Source organism: Engystomops pustulosus, chromosome 6 (assembly GCF_040894005.1).
Source record: "Engystomops pustulosus chromosome 6, aEngPut4.maternal, whole genome shotgun sequence".
Classification (NCBI taxonomy): Eukaryota; Metazoa; Chordata; class Amphibia; order Anura; family Leptodactylidae; genus Engystomops; species Engystomops pustulosus.
In genome coordinates this window covers 115,794,670-115,808,338 of record NC_092416.1, presented here as the reverse complement: position 1 = coordinate 115,808,338, position 13,669 = coordinate 115,794,670, and positions in this window count along the sequence as shown.

Sequence of the window (13,669 nt, the reverse complement as noted above, 5' to 3'; positions counted from 1 at the left end):
GTTTATGATTTTTACTGTTTATTTTTATATCAGTTCTAGGGAGGGGGTGATTAGAATTTTAATGTTTTTTTTTTCTTTTTTAACTATTTTCCAGACGCTCTAGGGTAGTTTAACCCTAGGTTGTCTGATTTGATCCTACTGCCATCTGCAATTTTTCTGGCGGCGATTGCAGGGTTAATACCCACAGGAAACACTCAGCACGTCGGTAAGTTTTTTTAAAAACTTTTTAAAAAAGTATTCTTAGGCCGGATGCAGATGAACGTGTTCAACCTGTAGAAACCAACCCATATGTTGGTCCGAACCCACGGACTAAACACACTGCACGGGATGGATGTTCTAACATCATACAGAAGTATGCTGCAAGTTTTGGCACTAAAGTGCCTTCCCTCTCCATAGAAAGCCACTGCCATAAAATGGTAAAATACAGGACATTTCCCATACTTTGCACTGGAAACGACTTTGCTTGGTCACTGTGCGGTGAAACAATGTGTGCTTACCTCACCGTGGCATAGACCTCTGTGGGGGTTGTGATTTGGCCGCAAATTGTGTGGTGAATTAGTCATTTATTCTAAAACCTCCAAGGACACTTGCATACTAGCGTTTTTCAAATGCTGAGGACGCTCATTGGCCCTTTATTTTCTATGTCCTTTTGCAGAAATGCATGTAGAAAATTCACTTCATTCTCTACTTTTTTACAGCTCCGTTGCCATAGAAAACTGATACATATCTGACATAAAACTGATACTCTTGATGTGCTGTTATAGAGCCTCTCCTCAGTATCTACAGCTTTGCCTAATAAAATATTTTCTCCACCCCATTCACCAGTAGAGGGCACATGTTACATTTGTACCGTAAAACCTATAATACAAGCATAAACATATGGTAAATGCAATGGTTCTATTTAACATGAAAAGAATTGGAGATTTGCTAGCTATCCCACTAGGGTACTAAATATCACGTAGAACCACCGCACCATAAACAATACATGATAGAAAAAGAGAGCAAAAGCCGGTGTCAGGGTCGGTTTAAGACAAAGTGGGGCCCAGGGCAAAACTAAAAGTGGGGCCCCAAAATATGACCAGTCAGTCAGTAAGAGGCTCCCTTTAGTATGGTAAGACAAACTGTAATATGTGAGAATTTTATAGGAGATAGGTAGATGATAGGGAGATGATGGCCAGCACCGCGACTCAGTGGTTAGCACTACAGCCTTGCAGCACGGTGGCTCAGCGGTTAGCACTACAGCCTTGCAGCACTGATCGACATCTGCATAGAGTTTGTATGTTCTCTCACTGTTTGCGTGGGTTTCCTCAATGGTCCTCCAGTTTCCTCCCACACTCCAAAAAATGACTGGTAGGTTGATTAGATTGGGAACCCCATTGGGGACAGGGACTGATGTGACAAGCTCTGTGCACCGCTACGTAATCTATGTGCACTCTATAAATTAAGAATTATTAATTATAATTATTATGATAGAAGATAAAAATCTAGATGCAGAATATAAAGTAGATGATATATACAGGAGATGGATATGAGAGATAAATACAGTAGAAGAGAAATAGAAGACTGATTGAAAAATAGATAGAGAAAAAGTGACATATATTAATGGTCAGATTATAGGAGATATATAATAAAAGGCAATAGGTGATCAAGTGTGTTCCTAGATAGTTCTGGATAGAGAAGGGTTGAAAAAAAACATTAGTTGATTTTTTTCCTTCTCAGAATGTAGTAACATATGAGGTGAATATTTCCATTATCTGTGAGGTGCAGCAGCTCCTGTGTGCAGCAAATTCTCCCTGTAGCCTGATGGCTGAGAATCTGGAGGGGGGGGGGGAGACGTCAGGGGGCTGTATCTCTGGCTCTGTAACACATAGAACCTCACTTCTTTTTTCCTATGAAAATAGAGAGTTTCCTCTTTTATATGAATCTAAAATTGTGTTTCTAAGTGCCAGGAAAGCGGAGATATTAACTGTTAAACGGCCGTCGGGAGTGATTTTTATATATAAAAATGGCACCTGATATTCTCACTTTAAACCTGAATATTTCTGGATCCCTGGCACCTAGAAACACAATTCAAGATTCATTTGAAAGAAGAGATTCACATCTTTCAGGGGGCCCTGGGCAATTGCCCACTTTGCCTACCCATAGCACCGGCCCTGGCCGGTGTGTATAGGTTTAGAAAAAAATTTATTAAACAAGTTTATTGAGCACAATACATGCACATAGATGACAAGCATCAGATGGAGTAAAACCAATTAAAAGTGTGCAAAAGACACATCAAAAATTCACATGTGGACCCCACCTAATAACTAAGGTTCACGTACAACCACAAGTGACGTCAAGTAAAAGACTATCTCAACTGGTAAGTTACAAAGTGCTGTATGCAATAGAATTCTCCTTCCTGGAAAATTATGCAAAGTGCTAAATGCAAAACAAGGGTGAACACACAGTCATAACATGGGGAACCCCTATCAATATAAAGTCAAATGCAATATAAGTAATACATAGAGAAGGAGCTCCCTAATGCCAAAACCAGGATCACAGACACCAGATACAAAATACCAGAATTATAGGATGGGACAGGAGACAAGTATTGTCTCAGGCTTGTGGCACAACATGCGTTACGTCGCAGCCATGGGGTATCATGCAGCACTGTACGCAAAAATCAGAGAGGCCTCCCTGGATCCCTTGTTAGGCGGCCACTTGGAAAGGGGGGGCATCAAGGCAATCAGCAATTGGTGATGTTGGTCAAGTATAAAGACAAAAGAGATGTCCTTGTTCTGACCACAATTCATGGTGATTCCAGCACCCTCACCCCTGCACGAGGTACCACCACTACAATGGTTTACATAAAGCAATGGTTCAAATTGCTGTCTGTGTACATTGTACTAATGGCAATCTACAACCCTTATGTGTATATCATTTCTCCACTTTTAAGAGGTGCTGATTAAAGGAAATCTACCACCAGGATGAAGGATTGTAAACCAAGCACACCTCTGGCAGGGTCCATTGTTTTTTTTTACGTTTCTTATGAACTTGATTTTACAAGAAAAGGTTTTAAAAATCATGTAAATTGGCCTGAGGGGCTCCGGATTCCATAGATGTTAATGGAGCCTGGAGCCATTCAGGATAATTTGCATAATTTTTAAAATCTCTTTTTTTATAAAAAAAAATAAGAGCAAAAGAAGATAAAAAAGAGCAGGTCCTGCCAGAGGGGGCAAATACCAGTATGTCAGTGTGCTTGGTTTACAATCCTTAGGCTGGTACCAAACGGAACGCTTTGTCTACGTTTGTCCCCGGTGTTTTGCCAGAACTACATTTTCCCGGTGAATTCCGCTGCTTCTAAAGGAAGGTCTCAGAAAAGAGTCCGTTCCAAAAGAGGAGTTAGGATGGACACTATATACTACTAGGAGACCTGCGACAACTCCAGAGTTACAAAATTTTAGTTGGTCCCCTGGTATATTCCACCTCCTTATACGCAACACATTCATAATTCACGCCCAACCTGTTGTGAATTCATTTCGGTAAAAGGAATCATTGTAACAACTATTAGGTAAAAATGCTCCATATATTCCTTGATTATTTCATTGCGGGATGTAGCTTTTTAAACTAGGGGCCCTTGTGGGTTTTATTTGTTAGGTTTTCTATTTCGCCTCCAAGTCCCTGGATTTGTTAGCACATTCTGTGTAATTCTCCAAGTGCTGCCTGAATTACACCTGGTGCTTTATCATTCCGGAGTCATGTATTTTCTGGCTAGCGTTTAGGATCGCTCGTTAGGTTTTCTCATTTCAGGAAACATGGCTACCTAATCAGAGACCCGATAAACTGGACATCACATAATGGGCACCAAGCTTTCCAGAAACAATTGCAATTTCCATCTTGGGTATCTATTGCACATCATATTTGGAAACTACCGCTATGTTCAGAATGTTCACTAAACCACTTGTATTACACTGCACCACATATTACACCTTGCAAAATTCTCTAACGGGTGTGAGTTAAAAAAAAAAAATAGGGTCACTTAAACACTAGTGCTTCCCAAGCCATGGTTAAGCAATATTAGTGACACATAGAACATGTAATCTGAAGTAAACCACAGGAGCAGTCATGTGTAACGTTATAGGAAACCCATAGGCCCCCAGGAGCCGCATAGGCTTTCTAGATATGCACTCTCAAGATTTGTTGGACACATATCACCTGGATAAAAGCTATCAACAAACCCAACAGACATTGGGGCACATTTACTAAGGGTCCGCAGCTGCGAATCCGTCGGGTTTTTCCCGAATATTTCATGGGATTGTGGCGCACGCGAACGATTTTTGGCGCAATCGCGCCGACTTTCACGCGACAGAAATCGGTGGGCGTGGCCACCAGACAACCCAAAGGATTCGGAAAAACCGCGGAATTTAAAAAGCCATTTGTGTCGCAAGATCAAGCACTCACATACACCAGAAAAAAGCAGGTGAACTCCGGCGGACCTCGGCGCAGCAGCGACACCTGGTGAATATCGGCTCACGGAGAACCCGCCGCTGGATCGCGACTGGACCGGGTAAGTAAATGTGCCCCATTATGTTTACTCAGAACAGACCTACCCCTACATACCTCCCTCCCCCCACTAGATACCCTAAACAAATATGTTTATGTCTAACTCTGCAGAGTTTGTCTTTGAATTGATGCCCCTGCAAGGGCAGGGAAAGCTCCAAGCCTACTCGATCTGTAATGTTTGCTAAGATATGTATTCCTACTGTTAAGTTGAAAAACAATAAAAAAAATATTAAAACAAAACAAAATTAGGCTCACTTTTCAGGTTTTTCTATGTTTTAAACCACTACGGCTCTCAAAATGCATTCTGACACATGTAAAGGATTTCTGTCGAATTCGGCTTCTAAAAGGCCAATGTCCCTCTTTCCCTCTACTGTGCGCCCATACAACATTTTATATACACATGTGGGGTACTTCTGCATTCAGGAGAAATAGTTTTACACATTTTGGGGGTTATTACATCTTTAGGGGGAAAAGTGACTTTTTTGGGGCCTAATTGAATCAAACACTTGTTGGGGCAAATACACATATTACACTTTGCTAAATTCTTCAATGGGTGTACTTTTCAAAATGATGTCACATGTTTTGGACTGCTATTGCTCTCTTAATGCATCCATGAAAACTTTTTCAGCCATATTTGTCCTCCAAAAACTCAACAAGCTCTTTCCCTTCCAAGTGCCTTCCTGTGCCTGTACAGCAGGGTACAGTGACAAAATGGGTATTGGCATACGCAGGAGGAATCACACTAAACATTGTAAAATGCATTTCCTTTTTAATCCATTGTGAAGGTAAAATTTAAGTGTTCAATGAATATATAGTTATATATTGCATTCTGTAATTTCACTTCCATTTATTTTTCACCCTTGTGAAAAGAAAAGGATGTATGAAAAATGATGCCAAGTTAAAGCAGCTGTATGGAAAGTTCTTGTTATCAAGTTATTTTAGTGATATGACTAACTTTCAAAAAAGTTGCAAATTTTGAATTTGGAAAATATTCTTTTAAAATTTTGTGCCAAATTTCTGTTTTCTTCATAAATAAATACTAAACATATATTGCTTAAATTTTTCAACGAACATGATGTACAATCTTAAAAATCGATTGGATGTGTTAAAACGTTCCAAAAATAGAACCACTCATAGTGACATATCTCAGATTTAACATAAAAGGGCCATGTCAGGTGCAAAATGGCCAATTCGTTAAGGGGTTAATGAAGTAATCCTGTTTAGCAGATGTGAGTGCACATTCCTTGGAGAGAGATTTCTTCCAACACTGTTCAGCAATCCTGACACTTTGACTCCTACGTTTTGTGCGGCAGGGTACATGTTGACAAGTTCACAATATATATCCATTATCTATAAGAAGTCTATGAACCATAGCTCAATGTAAGAGACTGCTGTTAGTAATGTAGCAGGCAGGTGGCGCAAGAGACCAAGAATGATCAACTCATTTCAAACTATCGCTGTGTGCACAGAAGGGACAGTGTTACCTACTTTGCTACCAAAATATTAAAAACATGTTTTTAATTAATTTATACATTCCCAATCATTAAGCAATGTTTATTATTTACTTTTTTTTTCTTTATAAATATATAAATCTGTTGCCATGTATTTCAGTTTTTGAAAAACCAGGGCCATCTCTATTTCTCTCAGTTTGTTTCTACACAGTAGTCCATTTCAACAAGCATAGCAGCAGTGTAAAGAATAGAAGTCAGAAACAACAGCTTAAAGTGATGAGACATTATGGAGTTGAGACACCAGTGCACAATACAGCTAAGCTGCAGCCACTAGTCATAGTAGCAGGAGACAGGAGAATAAATATGTTGATCATCAGTTATTAGACCTCTCTTGTATTAGTCTTAAAGCTGCAACATATTGATAAATCTGTTCCAGTGAGTGCACAGCTGAGTCCTGCTATGTTACTGAGCTAATGATGGTGATAGGTTTAAAGGATTAGTGGTCAGATTAGCTAATTTATGCTGAAACCCCTTCTGACCTGCTTCTATGAACAGACTTGGGGGTGCTGAAGCTCGCCACTGTTTGTGAGCGTGTGCATAAGCGTCTTATTTCAGGAGTGTGCAATGACACCCGAACCTGCAGGTGCACAGCAAAAAGACAACTTGTGTCCACTCTATATTCTTCACACGTGTCAAATCCCTGAAAGAAGCATCTATTATTGTGCACATCTCTGGAGTCCATTCACATCAGAATATTTATACAAATATGTCCTATATGTCATTAATCATAAGAGTTAATATTGGAACATATGTAGCCATGACACATTCTCTTTGTTTGCTGTAAATCAGCTTAACGCATTGCTACAAACTGCCTTAATAGTACATCCGGGGGGCGGCAAGGGGCATATGGAGAGGGCAGCAAACACCTGCAGTTAACACCACCAATCATTGCTCCCTGTACAACTGACAGATACAAGTACATACAAGATAGGGTCTGTAGGTTTGTTTTTAAGTTGATTTTGTATGTAAGTCGGAACTGTATATTTTATAATTGTAATCCCAGCCAGAACTTTTTTGGTCTCTGTGACATTTGGATTTTAAAAATGTTTGGTTGTCATAAGAATGAATATTAACACTAAATCTTCATTACAGACACATTTGATAACTGTTACAGCTGATCATTGTAGTCTAGGACTATAGTACAATAAATTACCAATATCCAGAGGTCCATTTGTGACTAGGGGTCGTATGTAAGTCGAGTGTTCTTAAGTAGGGGACCACCTGTATTGTATTGTATAAGGGATCAAGATATCCCCACTGTAAGTCCCCTAGTGGGACAGTAAAAAAAAAAGTTAAATAAAGGTTTTTAAAATAAAAATTTAAAAAACGCCACAAAATCACCCATTCCCTGTATATTATTCTATTTTGCATTAAAAAAAAAAAAATAAACCTGCCCCAGAAAATTGGTACTGTTTCGTACATAGCGACCTTGGCCAAGTAGATATAACAATGTTATACCTGTAGTGTATGGTATAAAAAATAAAACAAAATAAAAACCACAATTTTGGTGTTACCTACCTCCCAAAAAAATATAACAAAAAGCGATCAAAAAGTCAGATGTATCCTGTAATAGTAGCAACTAACCTTTTCCTTTTCATACAATAAACAACCCCTAATAATCCTCTTGATTGAGGAATAAAAATGTTATAGCTCTCAGAATATGACGACACATAGGCAAATGCGGTGTCAGAACCGTTCAGTGTGAATTGTGTCTCAGGGGTTTTGACACGCCCGATTGCGGTGGTGCAGCAAGTTCTGACAGTAATGTGCAATGTGAATTGTGCCTTTGGAGTCTGGACACACCCGATGACTTTGGTCCAGCAGTTAATGAGTTACCTGGTCTTTGCTGGACTGATGCAGGTGATTTTAGCTCCAATCAGCACTAGTCCTATCAGCTTCTTGTCTGTCTCTCCAGCTTTACTTATAAGGCAGCTAGTGGCTCAATTGCGTGCTGGCTATTGTCTTGTTCTTACCTGGATATCCCAGCTCCCCATATTTCCCTGTGACCTCTTTGTACCTTCTGTTATCGTTGCCGAACCTCTGCCTGACTTTTGACTACCGTTTTTTGCCCACTGAAGTTGTACTGCGATTCTTCTGGTTTTGATTCTGGCTTGTCGACTACCCCTTATTGTGTTGTCTGTCTTGTCCTGTTACGTGTGTCACTTACATAGTATAGGGACCGCCACCGAGGTTGTCCGCAGTTGCTAGAGCTGTCTTGAGGCAAGTAGGTAGGGACAGTGGGGGGGGTTCAGCCTTAGGGCTCACTGTCTGGTTGTCTTGCCCCCCTATACTGACAGAATAGCCAGCCCAATATACTGTCGCTGTCATGGACAGCAGAACTGCGTTGACAAATATTGTGGAACAGATGCAGCAAATCAACACCATGGTGCAGGAACTAGCTGTTCGGCTTCATGAGCAGGAGACGGCCCCACGTCAGTTTACCATGGCTTCCCCAGCACCACCTGAGCCACCTGTACAACTCCCAGATAAGTTCAGTGGGGATAGAAAGAGATTCTGTGCATTTCGGGAGGGGTGTAAATTGTTTTTTAGATTGCGCCCCCGCTCTTCTGGGGATGAGGTCCAGAAGGTGGGCATAGTTATGTCTCTACTCCAGGGGTCACCACAGGAATGGGCTTTCTCGTTACCTCCTAGTTCTCCTGAGTTGCAGACGGTGGATGGGTTTTTTCAGGCCCTAGGGCTACTGTATGATGACCCGGATAGTGCAGCTAATGCTGAACGTCACTTGACAGGTCTGAGGCAGGGTAGACGTCCTGTGGAGGAATATTGCTCGGAGTTTAGGCAGTGGAGTGGTCCCTCCACTTGGAATGACTCGGCACTCCGATTTCAGTTTCGTGTCGGACTGAATGATCGGTTGAAGGATCTGTTGGTAGCTTATCCCACTCCTAGTTCCCTTGAGGATAGCATGACATTAGCTATCCGAGTTGACAGACGCTTGAGAGACAGGCTAAAGGAGAGAGGTACATCAGACGCTTTTAGACCTTCACCTATTCGTGTTACCAACCCTAGTCCTTCCCCTTCTGCTATACCCCCATCAGAGGAACCTATGCAAGTGGATTCTACTGATGCCAAGACCAGACGTGCATATCGTGTGTTGAACAACTTATGTTTCTACTGTGGGAAAGCAGGACATCGAGTCCGGCAATGTCCATCCCTTCCTGGACCACCGCCGGAAAACTTCTACGCCTGAGTGACTATCGAGGGGGTCACTCAGGCGAACAGGTAACCTTCACCAATAAGAATAAGTTATTATTGCCTATTTCATTGTCTTTGGGAGGGAGAAACATCTCTGGTTATGCTCAGATTGACTCGGGGTCTTCTGCTAATTTTGTTAACCCTATGTTCTTTTCCGGTCTAGAGGTGTGTCCCCTTCTGCTCCAATCTCCTGTTAATGTCACAGGAGCAGACTCAGCCCCCTTTGCTCAGGGGGATATACGTTACATCACTCCCTGCCTTGAGGTTAAGGTGGGGGCAGTTCATGTGGAACGTATGAAGTTTTTGTGTCTGCATAACCTGTCGTCTGATGTGATCTTAGGTTTGCCTTGGTTGGAGAAGCACAATCCTGTTTTTGATTGGGCAAACCGGGAACTGGTAAAATGGGGTACTGAATGTGACTCCCATTGTGAGGTGGTTTCTTTTGCTGAGTGCTCTTCCATGGAAGAGGGTATTCCGAGTTTTTTGTCCGATTATGCGGATGTATTTGATGAAAAAGCTGTGGACGGATTGCCGCCACACAGACCATACGACTGTACCATTGAATTAATTCCCGGTGCCAAGTTTCCTCGAGGTCGTATTTTTAACTTGTCTTGTCCAGAAAGGGAGGCTATGCGGGAGTACATTAAGGAAAGTCTCCAGAAGGGTCACATTCGCCCATCTTCCTCCCCATTGGGAGCAGGGTTCTTTTTTGTGGGAAAGAAGGATGGGGGATTACGACCCTGTATAGATTATCGACAACTTAACAGAATCACTGTTAAGAATCAACACCCTCTACCCCTGATTCCTGACTTATTTAACCAAATTGTGGGGGCCAAATGGTTTTCCAAGATAGACTTGCGAGGGGCTTACAATTTGATTAGAATCAGAGAGGGTGATGAATGGAAGACCGCTTTCAATACACCAGAGGGTCATTTTGAATATCTAGTGATGCCTTTCGGTTTATGCAATGCCCCGGCGGTCTTTCAACATTTTGTGAATGATATATTTCGTCAGCATCTAGGTCGTTTTCTTGTGGTCTACTTAGATGACATTTTGATTTTTTCTCCCGACTGGGCTTCACACATAAAACATGTTCGGGTAGTGATGGAACTGCTTAGACAAAACAGTCTGTTTGCTAAGTTGTCTAAATGTCAGTTTGGTATCCAGGAGGTCTCTTTTTTGGGTTACTACGTCACCCCTAATTCCTTCCGTATGGATCCCCTTAAGGTGGTGGCCATCGAAAAGTGGGAACGTCCCAATAATTTGAAGGCCTTACAAAGATTTCTGGGGTTCGCTAATTATTATAGGAAATTTATTAAGGGGTTTTCTGTTATAGCCAAACCACTTACTGATCTCACCAGGAAGGGGGCAGATCTTGTCAACTGGTCTCATGAGGCTATCCGAGCATTTGACAAGCTCCGTAAGTGTTTTTCAGAGGCCCCAGTACTGACTCAACCTAATTTTGAACGTCCATTTATTGTGGAGGTGGACGCATCAGAGGTAGGGGTAGGAGCGGTGTTGTCCCAAGGATCGGACACTCTCACTAACCTGCGACCTATTGCGTTCTTCTCAAAGAAGTTCTCTCAAGCTGAATGTAACTATGATATCGGTAATAGGGAACTATTGGCCATCAAGTTGGCATTTGATGAATGGAGGCATTTCCTTGAAGGTGCCAAACATAAGGTGGTGGTACTCACTGATCATAAGAATCTGGTTTACCTAGACAATGCTAAACGTCTCTCGCCACGTCAAGCCCGATGGGCTTTGTTTTTTACCAGATTCGATTTTGAAGTCACTTACCGACCTGGTTCCCGTAATATCAAGGCTGACGCCTTGTCTCGTAGCTTTGATTTAGAAAGTTCCCCCAGAACTCAATCTGATACTGTTTTAAGACCCGGGGTAGTAGTGTCTATTTTGCAACCTGACTTGGTGACCCTGATTGCAGAATCTCAGGGTCAAGCACCTCATAACACTCCAGACTCTTTGTTGTATGTACCGCCTAACCTTCGACTCCGAGTTCTTGAAGAGATTCATAGTTCTGTTTTGTCTGGTCATCCAGGTGTGGCAGGTACTAAGTATCTGCTCTCACGCCATTACTGGTGGCCATCTTGGGCTCGAGATGTCAAGGCTTTTGTCGAAGCTTGTGAGGTTTGTGCTAGGTCCAAGGTCCCTCGTAGGCCACCCGAGGGTCTGTTACATCCTCTACCGGTCCCTACGAGACCTTGGACGCATCTTTCTATGGATTTTATTACCGACTTGCCACTATCTAAGGGTAAGACAGTCATTTGGGTAGTGGTGGATAGATTTTCTAAGATGTGTCATCTCATTCCACTACGTAAACTGCCTAACGCTCGCACACTCGCCACACTTTTTATTAATCATATTCTACGTCTTCATGGGGTGCCTGAGAATGTTGTTTCCGACAGGGGTGTCCAGTTTGTGGCTAGGTTTTGGAGAGAGTTCTGTGGCAAATTAGGTATCTCTCTGTCCTTCTCGTCTGCATTCCATCCTCAGACAAATGGACAGACAGAGAGGACCAATCAATCGTTAGAGCAATTTCTAAGATGTTTTGTGGCTGATACTCAGAATAAGTGGAAAGACTTCATTTCTCTAGCAGAGTTTGCTATAAACAATCATGAACAACGTGCTATTAAGATGTCACCATTCTTCTGTAATTATGGTTTTAACCCCAGGTACTCGTCTGTTCATTCTGCAGAATCTATTAATCCCTCAGCCGAGGCCATTTTCTCTAAACTGTGCACAGTTTGGGCCCAAGCTCATCAGAACTTGGTAAAAGCCCAAGAGTCTTATCAAAGACATGCTAATAAAAGACGTATATCTGGCCAGCAATATGTACTAGGTGAGAAGGTCTGGCTTTCAGCTAAAAATCTGAAACTTAGGGTGCAGTCAGGGAAACTGGCACCCAAATATATTGGACCTTATACCATTGTGGAAATCATTAATCCGGTAACCTTTAGGTTGAAACTACCCAATGCTCTTCGTATCCATCCTGTGTTTCATAAGTCTCTTCTTAAAAGATATGTGCCACCGGTGTTGCCTTCACCTCCTCCGGCTCCACTCATCGTCCAGGGGGAATTGGAGTATGAGGTGGAGAAAATTTTGAATTCCCGCTGGGTACAGGACTCCTTACAGTATCTGGTCCACTGGAAGGGTTTCGGACCGGAGGAGCGCACGTGGGTCTCTGCTAAGGACATGCATGCGCCCCGTCTGGTCCGGCGGTACCATTTACATAATCCTTCTAAGCCTGGTCCAATGATTAAGGGTCCTGAGGCCCCTCATAAGAGGGGGGGTACTGTCAGAACCGTTCAGTGTGAATTGTGTCTCAGGGGTTTTGACACGCCCGATTGCGGTGGTGCAGCAAGTTCTGACAGTAATGTGCAATGTGAATTGTGCCTTTGGAGTCTGGACACACCCGATGACTTTGGTCCAGCAGTTAATGAGTTACCTGGTCTTTGCTGGACTGATGCAGGTGATTTCAGCTCCAATCAGCACTAGTCCTATCAGCTTCTTGTCTGTCTCTCCAGCTTTACTTATAAGGCAGCTAGTGGCTCAATTGCGTGCTGGCTATTGTCTTGTTCTTACCTGGATATCCCAGCTCCCCATATTTCCCTGTGACCTCTTTGTACCTTCTGTTATCGTTGCCGAACCTCTGCCTGACTTTTGACTACCGTTTTTTGCCCACTGAAGTTGTACTGCGATTCTTCTGGTTTTGATTCTGGCTTGTCGACTACCCCTTATTGTGTTGTCTGTCTTGTCCTGTTACGTGTGTCACTTACATAGTATAGGGACCGCCACCGAGGTTGTCCGCAGTTGCTAGAGCTGTCTTGAGGCAAGTAGGTAGGGACAGTGGGGGGGGTTCAGCCTTAGGGCTCACTGTCTGGTTGTCTTGCCCCCCTATACTGACATGCGGTTTCCATATAAAGTAAAACATAGGAAAACCTGTACATGTTCGGTGTCTCCTTAATCCTACTAACCTACAGCATAATTTTATCATGTTTATTATACTGCACGGTGAACTGTGTAAAGGTTTTAATTGAAAAACTAGTGGAAAAACAGCTGTTTTATTCTGTTTCGTTGCAGGAAAGAGTTAATAGATTTGAATGATGCTATGTTTAAAATAAAATTAACCCATTGGAAAATACTTACCACAAAAAGCAAGCTCCCATATGCCCATTCTACAAAAAAAAACGTAAAAGTTGTGTCTTTTGTAATTTGAGGAGGGAAAAACATTAAAAAGGTCTGTATCCTAAAGGCCATTTTAGGCCATGTCATTAACCCCTTAGCGCTCAGCGCCATACTAATACTGCACGGGCTCCCATTATTAGCGCTTAGCACTGTGCTAGTATGGTGCTGAGCGGTTCGTCTCTGCACCGGAGCTAAGC